This window comes from Magnolia sinica, unplaced genomic scaffold, assembly GCF_029962835.1.
Source record: "Magnolia sinica isolate HGM2019 unplaced genomic scaffold, MsV1 ctg249, whole genome shotgun sequence".
NCBI classification, from domain to species: domain Eukaryota; kingdom Viridiplantae; phylum Streptophyta; class Magnoliopsida; order Magnoliales; family Magnoliaceae; genus Magnolia; species Magnolia sinica.
Genome location: NW_026682793.1, coordinates 93,736 through 113,231, shown reverse-complemented (window position 1 = coordinate 113,231; position 19,496 = coordinate 93,736). Strand labels below are relative to the sequence as shown.

The window sequence follows — 19,496 nt, the reverse complement described above, 5'->3', positions numbered from 1 at the left end:
TCTAATGGACACGGTCATGGACACCATGATACATGTATTGTATCCCTGTCGTTCACTGATTCGGACGTGGGGACCACACATGATGTATGGGTCTTATCCATACCGTCCGTAGGATGGGATGGTGGGCCCCTTTGATGCAAGCATTCTATACTATGCGGTCCATCCATCTAGCATGCTGGGCCATATATATGGACCCCACACTGATGTCTGTGTTACATCTAAAACTGTCCATCCTTTTAGCAAGTCTGTCTCAAGGCTTGGGACTAAAAATAAGACAGATCCAGTTATCAGGTGGACCACACCACAACAAACATAGGGTTTGAGTGCCTACCATTGAAAACCCCCTTTTGAGATAACTGAAGTTTTGAACCAATATGATATTTGTTTTTTCCTCTAAATACAGGCCTTCGTGACCTTATGAACAGACTGGATGGAAAATAAAAGTTATGGTGGGCCCAGCGGAATTTTGATGGTGGAAATTATTATCACCACTGTTGTTTGTGGTATGGTCCAGATGATCTTTTGATATGATTCATTTGTTTGGATAATGCTCTCTATAGATGGATGAATGGTGTAGTTGTTATGGCCCATTTGATAAGGCCCGTTGGATGTATTTGGGGCCTATTTGATGAGGCCCGATGTGACGTATTTGGGGCCCATTTGGAAGGGCCTGATGTGATGTATATGAGGCCCTTGTATGAGGCCCAACATGGTGTGTTTGGGGCCCATGGGTTAAGGCCCATTGTGATATATTTAAGGCCTATGGGTTAAGGCCCATTGTGATATATTTAAGGCGCATGGGTCGTGGCTCATTATGATGTATTCAGGGCCCATGGGATGTATATACGCCTATTTGATGCGGCCCATGTGATGTATAATAGGCCCATGTGGCATGGCCCATTGTGATGTATGAGACCCTTGTATAAGGCCCATTGAGATTGTATGCAGCCCATTGTATTGTGTATGAGGCCTTTGTGTGAGGCCATGGGCCCACTATATGTTCGGCCCTATGTAGACCATTTCTTGGGAGCAATATTGGTTAAATGTCTACATTGATGGGCAATGATGGTTGGATATGTACATTATGACCTTCCCTTAGGCCTTGTTAAGCTCATTCTCATCGATTCCGATTGTCGAGGCTGAGTCTGATCGACGAGGCTGATTCCGTATGTCGAGGCTGATTCCGATTGTCGAGGCTGACTTCGATTGAGGAGGTCGATTCTGTTTGTCGAGGCCGATTTCGATTGTCGATTCCAATTGTCGAGACCGAGTCCAATCGACAAGGTCGATTCCATATGTCGAGGCAGATTGCCGAGGTCAATTCCGATTGTCGATTCCGTTCGTCGATTCCGATTGTCGAGGCTAAGTTTGATTGACGAGGTCAATTCCATTTGTTGAGGCCGATTTCGATTGTCAGGGCTGATTTCGTATGTTGAGGCCGATTCCGATTGTTGAGGCCGAGTCCGATTGACGAGGCTGATTTCATATGTTGAAGCCGATTGTCGAGGCCAATTTCGATTATTGAGGCCGATTTCGATTGTCGAGGCCGATTCCAATTGTCGAGGCCAGTTATTGAGGCCAGTTCTGATTGTTGAGGTTAATTTTGATTTGTCGAGGCTGATTTCGATTATCGAGGCCGAATATTTAGGCCGATTGTCGAGGCCTAATGTGATGTATATGCGACCCGTATTTGAGGCCCATTGTGATGAGTATTCAGACCGTATTTAAGCCCCAATGTGATGCATATAAGACCTATGTCATGAGGCCCATTGTGGTGCATTTAAGAGCCAGGCGGTGGAGCTTGTTGTGATGTATATCAGGCTCATGTGAGAGGCCCATCGTGATGTGTATTAAGCTCTTGAGTGAGGCCCATGATGTTGTATATTTGGCCCTTGTGAGAGGCCATGGGTCAACTATATGTTAGGCTCTATGTGGGCAATCCTTGAGGGCAATGTTGGTAAAATGTCCACATTGTCGAGGACGATTGTCAATATCGGTTATTAATACCGATCATGAGTATATGACTGCATAACATCATGATACATGCCCATACGCATCATCTGCATGAGATATGATTAACCATTACATATGTCATAGTGCTGGTGGTTTATGGGACTCTCTGATAGGTGGAGTTGCCCCACATGAGCAGAATTGATGCATGACTGGATTGTATGACTCATGCATCTTACATTGTGTATTGTGATTAATATACGCCCTAACGACATCAGGGTCGTAGCCTCCACAGGCATGTCGTGGATGGCTAGATAGGACACCGGAAATGTTTGGTTTGAGCATCTGGGCACTTTGGATGTCTGGATGAAAGTCCTTAAAGCTCCGAGGCCAGGAGACACCCCAACGTCAAGACCGAGTAGATGTATGAGCGCCCGAGTGTCGAATACTAGGAGGCTGCGTCTCCCACTGTGTTGTGATCGGTTGGGAGGGGGTGTGGCCTTACCCGCTCAAGAGTAATAGGCATAGCTAGGCTGAGTTTGACCAACTCGTGAATGGGTCCACTTTCAATGTGCCTGGTAGATATTGGCTGACTACTGGCTAGGCGGATAGTGATGTCTCTTTCACTTGTATGGTCGCGCGTCAGTGGGTGACGATTTGCATGTAGAGTGTACTAAACCTCGATGATGATCCCAGAGATGTATAATACTGATTTTTGGAGCAGGAGTTACATACTCATTCATTCATTCATTCACTATCCACTTGGGCTGGTGGTGCCCAACTATTTGTTACGTGTATATTCGTAATGGCCAGGATTTTGGTTGGGGCGCACGACTAACTTGAGATCAGGAGTTTACCACGTTGAGTCTGACTATCTAAATTAGGTATGAGACTAGTTTAGATAGAAGTCTCTTGTAATGGACCCCATAGCCAACGATACCACATACTATCATCCCGAATTCACACTACAGCTTGGTCATTTCATTCATACCACATATTGCATATTGCATTACATCCTTAGCATATGACATTCTGGGTTGCTATGTTTCTGCTTTTATATGACCTAGATGAGGTTGATGGTATTTTTATGGACTTGTCAGTATTTCTGCTTACTCTGATATTGAATGGTTCATGGTCTTACCAGTATATTTTTGCTTACTTTGATATCATATGCTTCATGACCATATCAGTACTTCTGCTTATTCTAATATTATAGATTTATGGCACTGTATTGCATGCTTGGCACTTACCTTGTGCACACACTTTCACCACCCTCTAAGCTTTCTATAAGCTTATGCACGATAGATACATGTAGGTGGCGTTAGGTTGCAGCAGCGTTGAGCTTGAAGCATGCAGCTGTCTTCTAGAGCTTTGAATTTGATATATGTATTTTCCTTTCAGCATTGTATTCAAAATTTTATATTAGTGAATATGTGATGATGATGTTATTTTTGTGATTTGGGTATACTTGTGGTTATGCTTCTTATGAGCTTAATGTATATTGGAAAATCCTCCTTGTAAGATCCCAGGATCGGAATCTGGTGCAAGCGCGCTAGGAGCCGAGAATGGGATACTACGGAGGCTGTCGGCACTAGGTTCGGCGATCAGGAATTTTGTGAGCACGATTTCCGTGTTTAGGGCGTGATAGCTTTGGCTGATGGCCTTGCTCTGGAGTCGCCAATGGCTAGCCACTCATCGAGAAATATTAAATATAAAAGCATAGTATCAATGACTTTTATTTCAAAGTTCGATGTTGAGAAATATTCCGGGAAAAATAATTTTGAACTTTAGAAGGTCAATTTGCAAGCATCTATGCGTTTCAAAGGATGGGTCATTGACTGTTCAATTGCTCATTCATAGCATGGCAAGGTGCCAGGCTAGCCCATGGGTTAACTAGCCCTACCTGCTTTTGAGATGGGTTTGGGCCAGCTAAATGGATAACAAGTTGTTCTAGGAATGTGGCCGCCGTTAAGTAAATGGGCGGGGCTAGGATTGAACCCTACTTGGAGTACTGGCCAGGTCACCTGAATAGAGCAACCTAAAACTCAAAAAAATAAATAAAGAAGAAAAAGTAGTGTAGATGAACACTTTTTGTATGTATCCACTGTCAGGGCTAGGTTGTGCATTCCTCTAGTCACTACAAGGAAATTGACCTTAGTGTCAAATTCCATTCTTAAACCTGAGTTGGGTCGAGGTGGGTTGGTTCAGGTCAACTTAACCTTAAATAGATCTAGTCAAGCTTGATGAATTTTAAGAAGCATAAGGTGGGGTAAGAGGGTAAATGGGTTGGGCTTGGGTTAACCCTGACCATGATCGAACCTAACTCATTGCTATTTTTAGTCATGTCGTTTCGACTAACCACCATATACTTGAACGTTAGTATTATATGATCAATGTGATTTTTGGACTTTGGCCTACCTAAGAAGCAGTCAAACAATTGGCTCAATCCGAATCAATATGCAGTCTTTAAATTAGGGATGGTTGGTCATGACCCTAATCAGGATAAAAATTCTTCCCCCTGGCTCTAACCCTATGAGGTGCACCTTATAAGAAAAAGATTGGCATGATCAAAGGTTTGTAATAATATAAATCTTTAAAAATAAAAATAAAAATCCATCATCCACTTTGTAAAGCCCGTATTTTTTCTAAATAAAATTTAAATTTTAAATTTTTAAATTTAAATTTTGAGTGGGAAAGAGATCCACCGATTTCATCACCCTTCCTCTTATATCTCTTTATTCAAAACTTTCCTCGTATCTCATAGTCTCTCAACGAACCCTCTCTCTTAAAAAAGGAACTTAAGAGAGTGAGAGTTGTATCAAAATTCAAAGAACCAGAGAAAAACTCGTAGAAAAAAATGAAAAACTCGTAAAAAAAAAACAAAAGGAAAAGTGGGAAGGAGGTTTTTGGATTTCGTCTATTCATGTTAGTGTAATTTTTTTTCTTTATTTTCTTTATATAGTAATTAATTTGGCATTGATCTACACATTGAATGGATTAGATCAATCAAACATCCATTGTATAGGGCCTAATTCATCCATGTGGAAAGGTACACTGATGCGCATTCTTTAGGGCTGATGTGTAGAAAGTGGGATTTTTCCATAATGAATAGCGATCGGTATAATCTGTACAATTCATGGGTGTTTTAAGACTCAATTCGACACATCAATAGATTGTACCAATATTCTTTTTAAATCTAATGAAATTGAATTAATACTGGAAGAGTAATTCTTTGTGCAAGTTATAACTTGGCACAGAGAATTATGTAACATAATCTGAAATATGTGATTAAATCATCACCATTCATTAGATTTTTAGGATCAAAATAAATTAAAATTTTAAATTCCAGACCAATCGGACCATTGGATGGGCTACATTGCTTTGAAGAATGGTAGATAATGAATCATATATTGATTTATTATGTGGAATTGTAAGATTAAAAAAATAATTCTTATTTATGTAATTTTAGAAAATCCTAATCAAATCATTGGCTTTACGAAATCATCTTTACCGCATCAAGGTAAGTAATCCCTATGTGTTTCTCATCCATCAAGTTAAAATAAATTGATTGTTTGATATGTTGTATACTTATCTTGATATTGTTAATATGTATTCTTAGTTGATTTGGATGAATGTGTGATTTCTGTATTAATATAATAATAATGATATGATTTGATTAATGTGTTAGTATAATTAATTATTTGAGTTACTATATTACTGTAATTTATATGTTAAATTATTAATTGGACATGAATTGAATGATATACTAATATTATTGGATAGTATTGGAATATGTTGATTCGAATGTGATAATCGAACTAATCTATATAATATATGATTCACGATTAGTTGATATGCTTGTGCATCTACTAATTGTATGCACAACACGTGCTGAATTCCTAGGGGACCTCTCTTAATTTATACCTGATAGAATCGTTACCAGAAGCTCACTATATTAGTGAAAGCCTACTTAAGGAGTGTATATAGGCCTTACATATACCTACCAAATGTTAGAAGCCTGACAAGGGGTAGATGCAGGTTTATGAATTTCCAACGCAAGCAACTAGACGAATTCCCGCTTGATGCATTCATGCATTGCATAACATTTGAAATTTCTTTCTAAACTTATATATCGTATGATTGTTATTCTATTCTAATTTGATGTGAAGAGCCATGTCAGGACTTCTCATTAGGCCTGACCAGCTTACTCTGTATTGATGTGATTGAGTGTGAGCTAATGACTTAAGAAAAGGAGTACGTGGCTGACCTGGAAAAGGACTCAAGGGACACGTGACCCTACTTGACAGAGGAAGAAGTTGTCACATTAGATTGATAATAATTATCACTTTAATTATATTTGATATTATTAGATTGCTAACTATTTCTTTCAAGTTGTTAGACAAATATTTATTTTATTTCGTAAGACCCTAAATAGGAGGGTCCTTAACTATGTTCATAACTAATGATTGGAATGGGTGATCGATTTTTTATTTATGAGATGTTGAGTATTAATGGAACATAGATCTATGGTAGAACTACTAGCTAGTCGAATTTTTTTAAACATATCTAGTAGTTTAAGTACACATAGTGTACAAGTCATGATATGAATCTTGGGTCCGAAGTATACGCCAAGTACCCGAAATTTGGATTGTGACACACTCCATCTGTGATGAATCCCATCGTATATAAATTATTTTGATAATATAAATCCTTTTGTTATTTGAAATGAAAGCATCATTTAAAAATAAAAATAAAAATAAATAAATAAATAAATCCAAAAGAACTCGTAAACTACACACACTACAAGAAAACAGGCCTAAGCAGACCAATGGCCCAACCCTTTACCCGCAGCTAGTTTTATCGGCTGCGGGCAAAGGGACGCCCTATAAAATAATAATAAAAAAAAGCCGGCCCTACTTGCTATTTAAGCGCCGAATCTCTCTCTGCCTCTCCCTCTCGCTCTCCCTCTCGTGCTCTCCCTCCCTCTCTCTGCCTCTCCCTCTCCCTCTCGTGCGCTCTCTCTCCCTCTCTCTCCGTCTCTCTCCCTCTCGCGTGCTCTCCCTCTCCCTCTCCCTCCCTCTCTCTGCCTCTCCCTCTCCCCTTCGCACGCTCTCCCTCTACCTCTCCCTCTGCCTCTCCCTCTCGCTCTCCGCTCGCTCTCCTCTCACTCTCACTCTCCCTATCTATCTCTCTCTCAAAACCCTATTCCTCTCTCTCTCTCTCTCCCTATCTCCTCGGCCCTCTGCTGCAGTTCGGTCTTCTACTGCTCGTGGATCTCGGATTCTCATCCATCTCAGGTATGCTTTGTTGACTACAAATCCCTAATTAGGGATTTGCGTTGTCGAATCCATTTTTAGAAATTTGCATTGTCGATTTTCTGTCTTCTTCTTTGTCTTTTTTTTTTTTCCAGCTCATTTATTTCACACATCAGTTAACTGATTTCTTATCTTTTGTTGTGTTGATTTGGCTCCTAGAAAGTAACCCTAATTGAAATGGAATCCATTAGCAAGGGCTGCTGCACATGTTTGGCTTCTGGGAAATGCTTGAAAATGGATCCTATTTCATGTTTTGGGGCCAAGTCACCCTAGATTACAATTCTAGCTCGTGGTGTCGAGCCAAATTCAGCGACTCATCCTCAATTTTCAATTCTGGCTCGCAATCTAGAACAACCTGACCTAGTTTTTGCCGACATAGATCAGTCGACCAAGACCAGTCCGATTCTTAAAAGCTTGATTAGTGGGGTTTTAAATGATTTTTTTGTTCATAAGAGAAACTTTAATGCTCCGGCATGGTGTGATGGATGATATGCAGGCACTTAGAAAATTGATAAGAAACTGCATACATGGCATGCAAGCAAGTCAAATAAAATGGCCGAAATTATGATTCCACGTTTAATTGATGAGCACGCATTCCAATTGGTGGACATTCATTGGATGGTTGAAATAAAAGATACCACTGATCAGAGGCTAGGATTACATAGACAATCTGATCTCAGGACTTTGAACTAGCAACTGGCTGCGCCACAATGTAGTCTGTTTTTAACGTATAATTTATAAGTGCATGCTTATCAAGCTTCATTACAGGCAGAGTATCAAATAACTTCCAGGAGTACCCTTGGATTTTCAACTAGACCCCGACAAACTGTTCTATGCTCTGCTGCATTTGCCATTTAAAATAGCTGGGGAGGAGTAATTACATATTTGCCAGCAGTCTGCCCGATTCACTTTTGCAGGTCTATGTTTGTCGATTCATAACTATTACTTTTGTCAAATGGGAAAGCCAAGGAAGCTTGTATGACTACAAACAATCCCCATCATACACGTTTCGCATCAGTCATGAATATTGAGCACTTCTGTTGGTTGTCTGAATTGATCTTGTGGTTATTTATTTCATCTTGCTTTTGCAGCCTGGACTAGGCACTGAAGTCTTATTGTTTTGCTACATTCACAGCTTACTGGAATGATGAGAAAGGAGAGGCCACCTTGTGCGATTCTGTCGATATATCAGTTGCAGTGGCTACTAAAAAGGTACTTTTTCTGGTAACTTGTCCAAACACTGGAATGAAAACATGGGAAACCTATGGTTTTATCACCTATATTTGATGACTTATCAAGCATACGTATCCATAGATTCCATACATGTGCAACACATATGGGATTGCTACTCTGTCTGTTGGGACCTACCGTGAATGGGGCATACCCCAAAATCAGACCATTTGCATGATCATAACCAAAGGTAGCTGTTACATATTTTTCTAATTGGAGCTTCAACGAATATGACTTCTTTCTTCATCAGAATTACCATCTTTTCTTATATTATTGCATATATTTATTTTGTTTGTATCTCGGTAGTTTCAAGGGGAGTCATGATCATTGGATTGTTTTTCTTTTTGGTTAGTGGCAGTGTTTTTCCTTTTTCTTGAGAATTGCCCTGCAGCATTCTTTCTTTTCTTTTCTTTTTGTCCTGGTTTTTCTTAATGATTTTTGGTTTATCTTTAAAAAATGTCACAATATTGAGGTTGTATGATTGTGTCAACTGAAAGAGAAGTCGAACAACACTTTTAGAATGACACATTTTATAGGCTATTTGTTGGATGATTTGAATATTTGATTTGTGTATTTTTGAAGTGTGGTCCATTGTAGCGAAATGACACACTGTACAGAATATTCAATGGGCAAAACTCAGAACATTTGGCATTTGGACCATTTCATGGGTCACCGTTTTTTATTCCTTTGTTTATCTTCTTGTAATCTATATAGTTTTAGCAGGTTCTCTAAGTATGTTGTTTGCTGATTATCTTAAAGAAACAGATAACTGGAGTGTGAAGGCCATTAGGAGGATGACAACCAGAACGGGTAGGGTGAGGTATTTACGTCATGTGCCTTGAAGGTTCAAGAGCAATTTCAGAGAAGGTAGTCTTTGCTTCTTCCATCTTTGTCGAGATTGAACTCCTCTTTTTAACGGCTGCTGGCAAATGGAACTCCTAGAACATGGAGTGTCAAACCAGTTGGATAAATTGGCAATAATTCACAGGGTAGGCTACAAGTAGCTTCTTCACTGGCTAAATTTAGTAGATTTGTGTGGAGAATTCAGATGTCTACTAGGTGTAGTGGGCCTAGCAGCAATACTACTGTGATTATGTAACATAAGTCTCAGACTTGAGTTAATTGATCACAAAGCATCTACTGTTCATATATTCTTAACTGTCTCATACCTACCAGAGAAAAGAAAGACTGTCGAGTTTAACTGTCTCATACCTACCAGAGAAAAATAAGGTTGGTGTTGTGCCATCTTCTTCCAGTGTTAGTTTCGATTGATTTGTCATTTATCTTGATTTCCTTTATTTTGTCTTGATGAAGTTGGCAGAAGATACTTGGAAAAAGGCTCTAGTAAGTAAATCTCAACTCAGCTCACAATCTGCAAAGTCCATTTGAATAGTTACTCTATAGGCATTCAACTTTTATTCCTGTTGCAATTAGATGGCAAAGTTGAAATACAATAACAACATTACCATGGAAAACATGCAGGAACTAAGAGACATTGCAATGACAGAAGCGGTAAAATGAAAACATTTTTTCCTTGAAACTGATATGAAAGGTCCAGGACTGAAGCTTGACAACACTGGAAAAGCAATTCTGACTGTGAGTGTTTGCTTATTATTATTATTTTTAATAACTATATGAGAGAATACAAACACAGTGAGTGCCATCCAAACATGCAGAAGTAGGGTATCAATGAGCAAATCATGTTCAGATTGCATTGTAGAGTTGAAAGATGTATTTGTTTTAGCATGGCCATTAGAGTAGCCTTGCTCCAAGATACGGTCATAAGTGCTTTCTAGAGAGAGAGCTACATCTTTGCATCCCTCACAACTAACTGTGGAACTTGGATTCTTTAATTTACAAACTGAATGAAGAATCTCCATTGCAGATCCAATTTTAGAACTGCACAAACTCCCCATTACCCTCTGGTTTCCCACCTTGCTGGTTTCTTCTTTCTTTCTTTCTTTTTCTTTTTTGTTTTTCCTGACAACTTTAAATGGTTGGTAGTATAATAGTTGCTGCAGAACCGTTTAGGTAACTAATCAACAGCTGATCACCAACCTGATGTTGCAAACTAGTCTATTTAAATATTTTTTACCTTAGAAAAATATGGAATTTGCTACCCATCCACTTCCAACTATATTCAAATTGCTTAAGATGAAATCCTTTAAGAAGCTCTGATTTCATTCTTAAATAGGGAATTTGGAGTACCCCTATTTATATGTACACTATAAGAAAGGATGGCACAACATCTCCCTGAACTTCCCACCCCAACTCACTGGATGGAATTTTGTCGGTGGTGACCCCTGTGGAGAGAGCTGGAAAGGAATCAAATGCTCTAGAGATGCCATCCAATCCAACTAAATCCTTGGAATGGATTGAGTTTCATAGTATTCCTTTGTCTTATTGTTGCACATTTTATTTCCTCTTACTTTTGTATGGTTCTTTGCCATCTCACTCATTGATCCACATTTTATTTTCTGTTTCAGCGGCATTTCCTCAGGTAGGGTTGCTTAGGCAATGTGTCTGAACTTTGAATGATCTTTTTTCTTCGATGTCTACGTTTTCTGCCCTTCTACTTTGATTTTCCTTGATTTCTTGTCAGATCTAAGGTTCTTATGTGATATATGGTGTAGATATCTTTTAAAATGAATGATATCATTTTATAGATCGCTGATAAAATGCTCTATACGCTGTCCATTGTCTTCCGACAGGGATGCTAACACTGTTAATGATGTTATGGAATTTGTACTTCAAAACTTCCCAGAGATGAATAAACTTTGGGTCCGAATGCATCATTAGGTTAGTTGGAATTTTAGAGAACTATCGCTATTGTGTTTGGGCACAAACAGTAAGTGCATGCCATAAATGAAAAATGCACTTATTGTGGTTGTAGATGTTGAATTTGGAAGGATTCAAGTGAGGGATGTGTTGCAACATCTATGGACAAGCCCAATTTCAAATGTAGCTGTTGATGTAGTCCAAGGTAGTCGATCAGCTGAGGTCCTTCTGTTGGTGTTACAAAGGTGGGCACAATTCAATTTTCTTGAAGGGATTTGGTATTTTTTGTGTGCTTTTTAATGTCAAAAGATGAAAACAATTATATTTATGAATGATAACAGTCCTGGCATTGCTCCTAGTTTCTATGATGCATTGGGGTTTTCAGTTTGTAAAAGTTGGGACCATGGTTCAATGATTGAAACTGTAGATATGAATGGTGGCCACAAACCAAAAATGCCCCAGAAAGGAAGATTCTAGCCATTGAGTCTTTGGCTTTTTGGGTTGAATGTGGACCATTGCTATATTTTCTTTCTTAACTGTCCCTTTGTTGGCCATCAATTGGACTAGATCTTCCAATCTAGGAGATGTGGTACATAGATGATGGCTCCCATCATATATCAACACTTTGGATGGTGTTCTCAATTCCATATTTTAATCTCTTTTCCTTTTCTTTTTTTCCTTTTTTTTTTCTTTTTTTTTTCTTTTTTTTTTCTTTTTTGTTGATTTTGTGGGGAAATTTATTGCTTCATTAGTTGGAGTTCATTCTATACGAAAGGTTCACTTCTAGAAGTTAGCAAGTATGTGAACATCTAGGAAGCAGGAGAGGGAGCAACAGCGATGGCTCATAGCCTAATTTGAAGCAGGACTGGCACGTGGGTTGATGGTTGATGGTTGCCCCGATTGCTTATTGTGGAATCTTCACAGAAGAAATAAAGGTAGTGTATGAGCCAAGTGTTTTTTTTGCATATCATATCCAACCTGGATGCATAGAAAGATTATTAAATTGAACAACAGTTCATGAATCGACTATAATATAACCACAATGAAATGATAATCATGAAGCAAGTAACAATGTGTACAACTTTTTTCTTTTCAGAAAACCCATCTCAAATCCAAACTTCATGCAACAAACCAATCCATCCCTAACCCACATAAAAAATCTATGCACACAGCTTATGCCTCTGTAACTGCTAACAAATGAGAGTAGCAACCTTTGGTGGAAGTCATTTGATGAGGAGCAGTGACAACTTGTAGCCCATCTAACAGGTGGAGCCCACTTGGTAACAGGGGACAATCCCTTACACATGTAATAATTACACTTTTTGAACCCATCCCACCTGATCCTTCCCAATACCATGCGCCAAACACCCCCTAAGAATCATGCTCAGGCCAGGCCAGTCTCACCAGCCAAATACTTGGCTTACAAATTGTTAATCCTTCAGGCTGGACTGATTAGTAAGGCCTGCTTAGGCACATTCAACTCGAAACTCTAGCTTGATACCAATGCTAGCTGGCCTCAGGCCAGACCTAGGCCAAACTTGGGCCAGGAGCAGTTAGTGGCAGCTAGGGCTGTCACTATCAGGTTCAGGTCAGTTACTGGTGTTCCCATATCCGGATGTTAACACACATGAGGTACACAATCCAAATCTGATCTGATTTGAGTAGCTCCATCAGGTCCTATCAGGTCTATTTTAAGCATGATTTAGAGTTCAGAATGGGGTTCAGGTCTAAGAATCATGGTCAGGTGCATAGTAGAAAATGCCTTTTTATCGCTTTTAAATAATGAATGTAATTAATTTTTTTTTTTTTATAAAAAAAACACCTTAGATTCTAGACAGAATTGCATGTGGACCCAAGCCTGACCCAATAATTAATTGGTCCAGAAATCTGGATTCATACCTAAGTAAATCAGGATGGATACATGCATCCACTGATCTGGATACCAACTAATAGTTTAAGTTGCAACTGTAGCTTACTCCGACTTAAAGCATATGCAAGGTTAACAAAATCTGGTCTATAGGTTGGACATTGTGACAAGCATGGAGCACCACTTGTATTAGAGGAATGATCAGAATTGTATGATGATCCCAAAGTTTGCTAACACATTAGATTTTGTTAAAGTGTTTAAATCGGATCATTCCACAACAGAAGACACTAACAAAGCAGAGATTTAGGTTCAGGCAACCATATCTGACCTATGTTGCCTTGAAAGGAATTTCGATAAAAGACAGGATATGCAGATAGTTGTTTCTGCATATACTTAATGAATACAACTTCTCTTACACACTTCAAATCTATTCCACTAATTTTATTTTTTTATTTGACAAGTATGAATTTATGATTAAGGGCCTGTTTGGATATTGTCAAATAAGTTACTTTTTCAATTTACAGCAGTACATAAGTAACTTATTTCATATAAGTTTTGTTTATGATTAGTTATAAGTAACTTTTTTACTTACAAGTACTTAATCAATTCATTTATATGTGGATCCATCATGATGTATTTGTTTCATCCATGTTGTCCATCCATTTTTTCAAATCCTTTCAGTTATATCCTGATTTGTTTGACCATTCACTAGTATTTTTCTGTTCCAATAACTTGGGTAATTAATTTCTTAGCTTAATTGGTTGCTGATATTTTGTCCAATCAAACGACTATCCTATTTTTTGGTTGGTTGGTGGGTCTGTGAGGCAAGTTACTGTGCTTAATTTTCTGGTACTTTTTCTTGGCAGATTGCTAAATAAGCTTTGATTTAGGCTCAATTGTCGAAAGAAGAAAATTGTACATGATGAGTAATGCAAGGATCATTCATTAGTTCTTAACTTCTAACATCTTGATTTATGTTGAAATTTAAGCTTTTAATCCAATGAGAATAAATCCTGGTGGGTCATTGCAAGACTAAATTGTGTACAATGTGGGCAATACAGTTGATGAATGCCCTCATTTTGAAAATAGTACAAAAGGCTTGTTTGGATTTTCCAATCGGTTTTGTACATTGTTTTGTTGGCCAGGGCACTTTTTCATTATTTCAGCTTTTGTTTCCGATCGAAGTATTGTACTAGTAGATATTGCTTTCCTTATTATTATTATTATTATTTTGTAACTTTCCATCTGTGTTCCTATTTATGTTGTGCATGAAGTTATTTGGAAATGTTGTATTTATTATTAGCAAGCAATACTTTTCATTTTCATAGATGGGATCTGCTCTTAAGATGACGTGGCCCAAAAATCAATCATTACCAATCATCAGGCGGTCGCCAATCCGAGATGTGGCCTTCATGGTGATGCTGGTTTTTTGAATTGGCCACTTGGATTCTGATTCACCCTAAGCAGAGTAGCAGACCTCCTTGAGTAGTAAACCTTGATGATGATGATGCTGGTTCTAATTGAAAATAAGTTGGTCCATTTGTTCCACTCAAACATCTTTCTTTGGTAGTCCAGCAAACTATGAAACTGAACCTTTTCTGGGTCAATCGATTTGAGCTTGTTTTAGTTGTTTCATTTAAGCAGAGCAAGTTCGATTGGATCTTGCTTGCAGCCAGATGAATGCATAATATTTCTCAATTGGTTTTGATTAAATTATTGTTTGGTTTTATCTGAATTTTACTGGATCTGAATTGGCATCAACCAATTCTCATTTTACCTTTGATTTGTTGTAGGAAAAATCAATGAACTGGAATTATCAAATAATATTTGTTCCGTAGACTCGAACTGGTCTTCTCATGATAAGAGATCCATTTCATCAACTAATGTGTATAAGGTGAACTCCCAAGGAAGCTCAATAAGAACTCCAAATTCTGAGTTGTCTACAAGGTGGAGGCATACCCGCAATTTCTCACCCGCTGCAAGCCAGTTAACACTCTACAAGGTAGAGAATCTCTTACAGCCTGTTTGAAGGCAAGTAGAGTGAACCTCAATGGCAGCTACACAGCTCACCAAAGATCGACAAAAGAAACCAGTCCCTTGGAAACAATGGCAATCATTGGCAATGAGGAGATCATTGACATTAACCAAGGTATGTTAGCTGCTTAGATTGGTGTATAATTAAAAAAAAAAAAAAAAACTAGGATACATATGGGTCACCTTTTCTTTTCTTTTTCTTTTTTTCTTTTTTTTTTTAATACTTTTTGATAAGAAAGATTTTCTCTATTGCTACGGGTTTTAGGTGGCCATGATCTCTATAGCTACGGATTTAAACTGTAAGAAGTTTTAAAGAGCTACGATCCGAATGGCTACGGTCGTACTGTGGGATAGTCATCTTCAGCTACGGATTTTATCCGTAGCTTTTGACCTACATTCTGGTAGTGTAGCAAAAAACTGATAATTTAGCGGCGTCCAGCACAACTGTCAGTAAAGGTCCTGACCGCCGGTAAAGCCTTTACCAACTGAGGCTTTACCGGCTGTTAACTAAGCCTTTGCCGGCGGTTTTGACCGCCGGTAAAGGCCAATTTTCTTGTAGTGACATAGACCTTAGATGTGACCCTCACAAGGGTTTTTAATTTGTCCATTCTTTTATATGACCGGACTAGGCTAGCAGCTGAGCTGTTCACCATTGGCCTTGCTCCTACCCAGCAGAAACATCAAAGCCTAGATTCCAAGCCCAGCCGTCTGGCCAATATCAGCCCTACAGGGCTGCACCATCAGGGTTGGGCTACAGCCCGGCACATTAATTTAGAATAGAGATTGGGTGCAACAATCAGTTTCGTAATGCAATTGATCATGCTGTCATTCCTCAAAAGGGTCCATCTATATCAAAATCAAATCGGCCAGTCAATTGGTCACATCTTAGGCTATGATTGATCATGCTGTCATTCCTCAAAAGGGTCCATCTATATCAAAATCAAACCGGCCGGTCTATTGGTCACATCTTAAGCTAATCATAGCCTGTAAAAAGATACTAGGATCGTCTGATTAGTGGGCTGTCGAGTCGGTTTCGTGATGCATTGACCCTTTTGATCAGTGTGGTATGCAATCTACAGTTGATCTAAGAGGTGACCCACCTGATGGACAGTCCAGTCAGATGAACAGATAATAGAGTCATGCTAAACGCCTGCACGCTTGAATAAACAGATTTCCTCTGTTTATTTCATAGAAACTAAGAAAATTCCATCATACCTTTTTTTTAGTATAATAGATCCTGCTTTAAGTTGCATGAAAAGCCCATTTGGCGTCTGCAGAACAAAGAAGGAATGAAAGAAATGGTCCAAGAAGAGAGCTTCGCTAAGCCACACGCGTGTGCAAATAAGCTCATGTACATGCCTCACGTGTCCCATGGCATGATAGGAACAAGATCCAATCTATCCATCGGAATATCACCACTATATTGATGCCCTATGCTAAGAATCGGGTTGATCCACTGGTCAGGTGGGCCGCAATTTGCAAAACAAAATGTATGGATCTGAAAAACTTTCACCTGTTTCGCGGCCCACATGCTAGTTGGATCAGATTTTATTTAAGGGAAAACATGTAAAGGTCGGACAACCTGATGGGTGGATTGGACCTCATCTGTCAGCGTGTGGCATGTACACAGCTTTATTTGCACACGCATGTGCGCTGAGCAAAACTCACTATAACACACGCAAAACAGTTTCCAGGCGATGCATGGAAACAAGATTCATCCTGCAAGATCCAATCCACTCATCAGGTGGACCCACCGTGAGAATGCTAGGCCCAGAAATAAGGTTGACCCACTTATCAGGTGGGCCAGACATGTATAGACATGTTGGTCACTCTTTTTCGAACCATCCATTTTCCTATTACACAAGTGGCCCGCCTGATATAATCCAAGTGGTCAGATTTCGAGACAAGGAATATTGAATATGGGCCCCACCTGATGACTCGCCCAGATATGCTTCACGCGTGATCACATTAGCAGGTGTCGTAAGACTCACATATCCAGAGAGATCCTCGATCGTCCAACAACCATATCCTCCAACATTATAAGACGTCCATTTCACAGGATAATAATATCAAAACAGGATACATATATGGGAAAAATCACCCTCAAACGTTTGTAGCTAAAGACCAGCTAAGGTGTTTATATGACACTATTCTCAATTCCTCAAAACCATGAAAGCTTTGATGGAAGGCTCCCCACATACCATCTTACACCACTTATTGGTGTGGTCACTACTTCTACTGGGGCCCATTGCTGATGTGTGGGCCATGGATGAACATCAAACGTACATCGTCCACATGGACCACTCGCACAAGCCCGACACGTTCGCGAGCCATGAGTCATGGCACCAGTCCATGCTGGAATCCTTGACGTTGGCCGAAGGGACGTCGAGTGAAGAAATGTTGCTCTACCCCTACAGCCATGTCATGCATGGCTTCAGCGCCAGGCTGTCACCTTCTCAGCTATCCGAGCTGGAGAAATTGCCAGCTCACCGGGCTACGTACCGCGAATCACACGGCAAGCTATTCAGTACCCACACCCCTGCATACCTGGGCCTCAGGCATCGTTCTGGCATATAGCCTGTATCATCCTACGGTCAAGATGTGATCATTGGAATAATGGATACTGGAGTTTGGCCCGAGAGCGAGAGCTTTAATGACCGTGGGATGTCGCCGGTGCCAGATAGATGGAAGGGTGAGTGCGAGAACGGGACGGCATTTAGCCCTTCGCTCTGCAATCGAAAGCTAATTGGAGCTCGATCATTCAGCAAAGGACTGAAAGCTGGCGGAATTAAAATCAGAGATGTCGACTATGACTCCACCAGAGACTGGTTTGGACATGGGACCTACACATCATCGACGGCAGCTGGGGCCTATGTGTCCGGTGCCAGTTACTTTGGGTACGCTGAGGGTAGAGCCCAAGGCGTAGCCCCAGGTGCCCGGGTTGCAATGTACAAGGTGCTCTGGGCTTCGGACAGCAACCAAAGTGCGGCCACCGATGTGCTGGCCGGCATGGACCAGGCGATCGCTGATGGTGTTGATATCATGTCCTTGTCTCTCGGTTTCGAGCAAACACCATACTACAAGGACGTCATGGCCATGGGCGCACTTTCAGCCATTGAGAAAGGGATCTTTGTTGCATGTTCAGCTGGCAATGATGGGCCAGAGAGGAATTCGACATACCACGGTGCACCATGGATCATGACCGTTGGCGCGGGCACCATCGACCGTAGTTTCCAGGGAAAGCTGACACTGGGCAATGATATAACGCTAGAAGGGATATCCTACTACCCCGAGAGCATATACATTGCCAATTTGCCTTTGTACTATGGCAAAGGGGACATAAGCAAAGCAGCATGTCTGCTGGGTTCATTGGTTCCGATCGATGTTGCCGGGAAAGTCGTTCTCTGTGATGTAAACAACTAGGCTAACGTTTACTCGCAAATTTCGGAGGTCAGTCGGAGCGGTGCGTCCGCGGGTATCTTCATGATGGACGCCACGTTGCTTGATCCCAGAGACAACCACATTCCTACCCTTGTTCTAAAAGGTGGGCCTGCAGCAACTTTGATCAGGAAATATGCCATGGAAGCGATTAATGCGACGGTGAGAGAGCTGAAGTTCAAGATAACAAAGCTGGGGGTGGCCTTTTTCTCATCGAGAGGGCCAGACCCGGTGAGCCCAAGTGTGCTAAAACCGGACATACTTGCACCAGGAGTAGATGTGCTTGCAGCATGGGTTCCGAACAAACCATTCGCAAAGACGGAATCAGACGGGCCGAATGGAGCTGTCCTAACACACCTACCAATCTCAACTACCCATCCTTCATCGCAGTCTTCTCAAATGAAACTACCTACCCAACAGTTCAGAATTTCAGCAGAATCGTGACCAATGTGGGAGGCGATACTGCCTCTTAAAAGGCGGTAATAGATTTCCCCTATGGAATGAGAATCCGAACAGATCCGGAAACACTCACATTCAACAGTAAGAATCAGAAGCAAGGGTTTGTAGTGAGTGTAGAGGTTGATAAAGAAGCATGGAGTAATGGTCCAGTGGTGTATGGTTATCTCAAATGAGTTGATGAACAAAACCATTTTGTGTCCAGCCCAGTAGTAGCTATTTCTGATTCACACCATTAAAGTGTAATAGCTAATCTAGTATAAATACAGAAACAAACATACTGTATTTCTCTCTTTTGATTAGCCCAAGCACAGCCCATTTACTAAAGTGTTCCAGAATTCTGGCCTCAAACTGAACCGAACTCATTAGCATGGCCAGAACAGACCTAGATAAAATTTATCAAGCCCAAGCTCAAGCCCGACTAGACC

The 19,496-nt window shown here is 40.2% G+C and overlaps 1 pseudogene; it reads left to right on the top strand.

The window, feature by feature from the left end:
• Positions 1–17,429: 17,429 nt before the first annotated feature.
• On the top strand, positions 17,430–19,056 carry LOC131236162 (subtilisin-like protease SBT1.8; annotated as a pseudogene).
• The last annotated feature ends 440 nt before the right edge of the window (positions 19,057–19,496 follow it).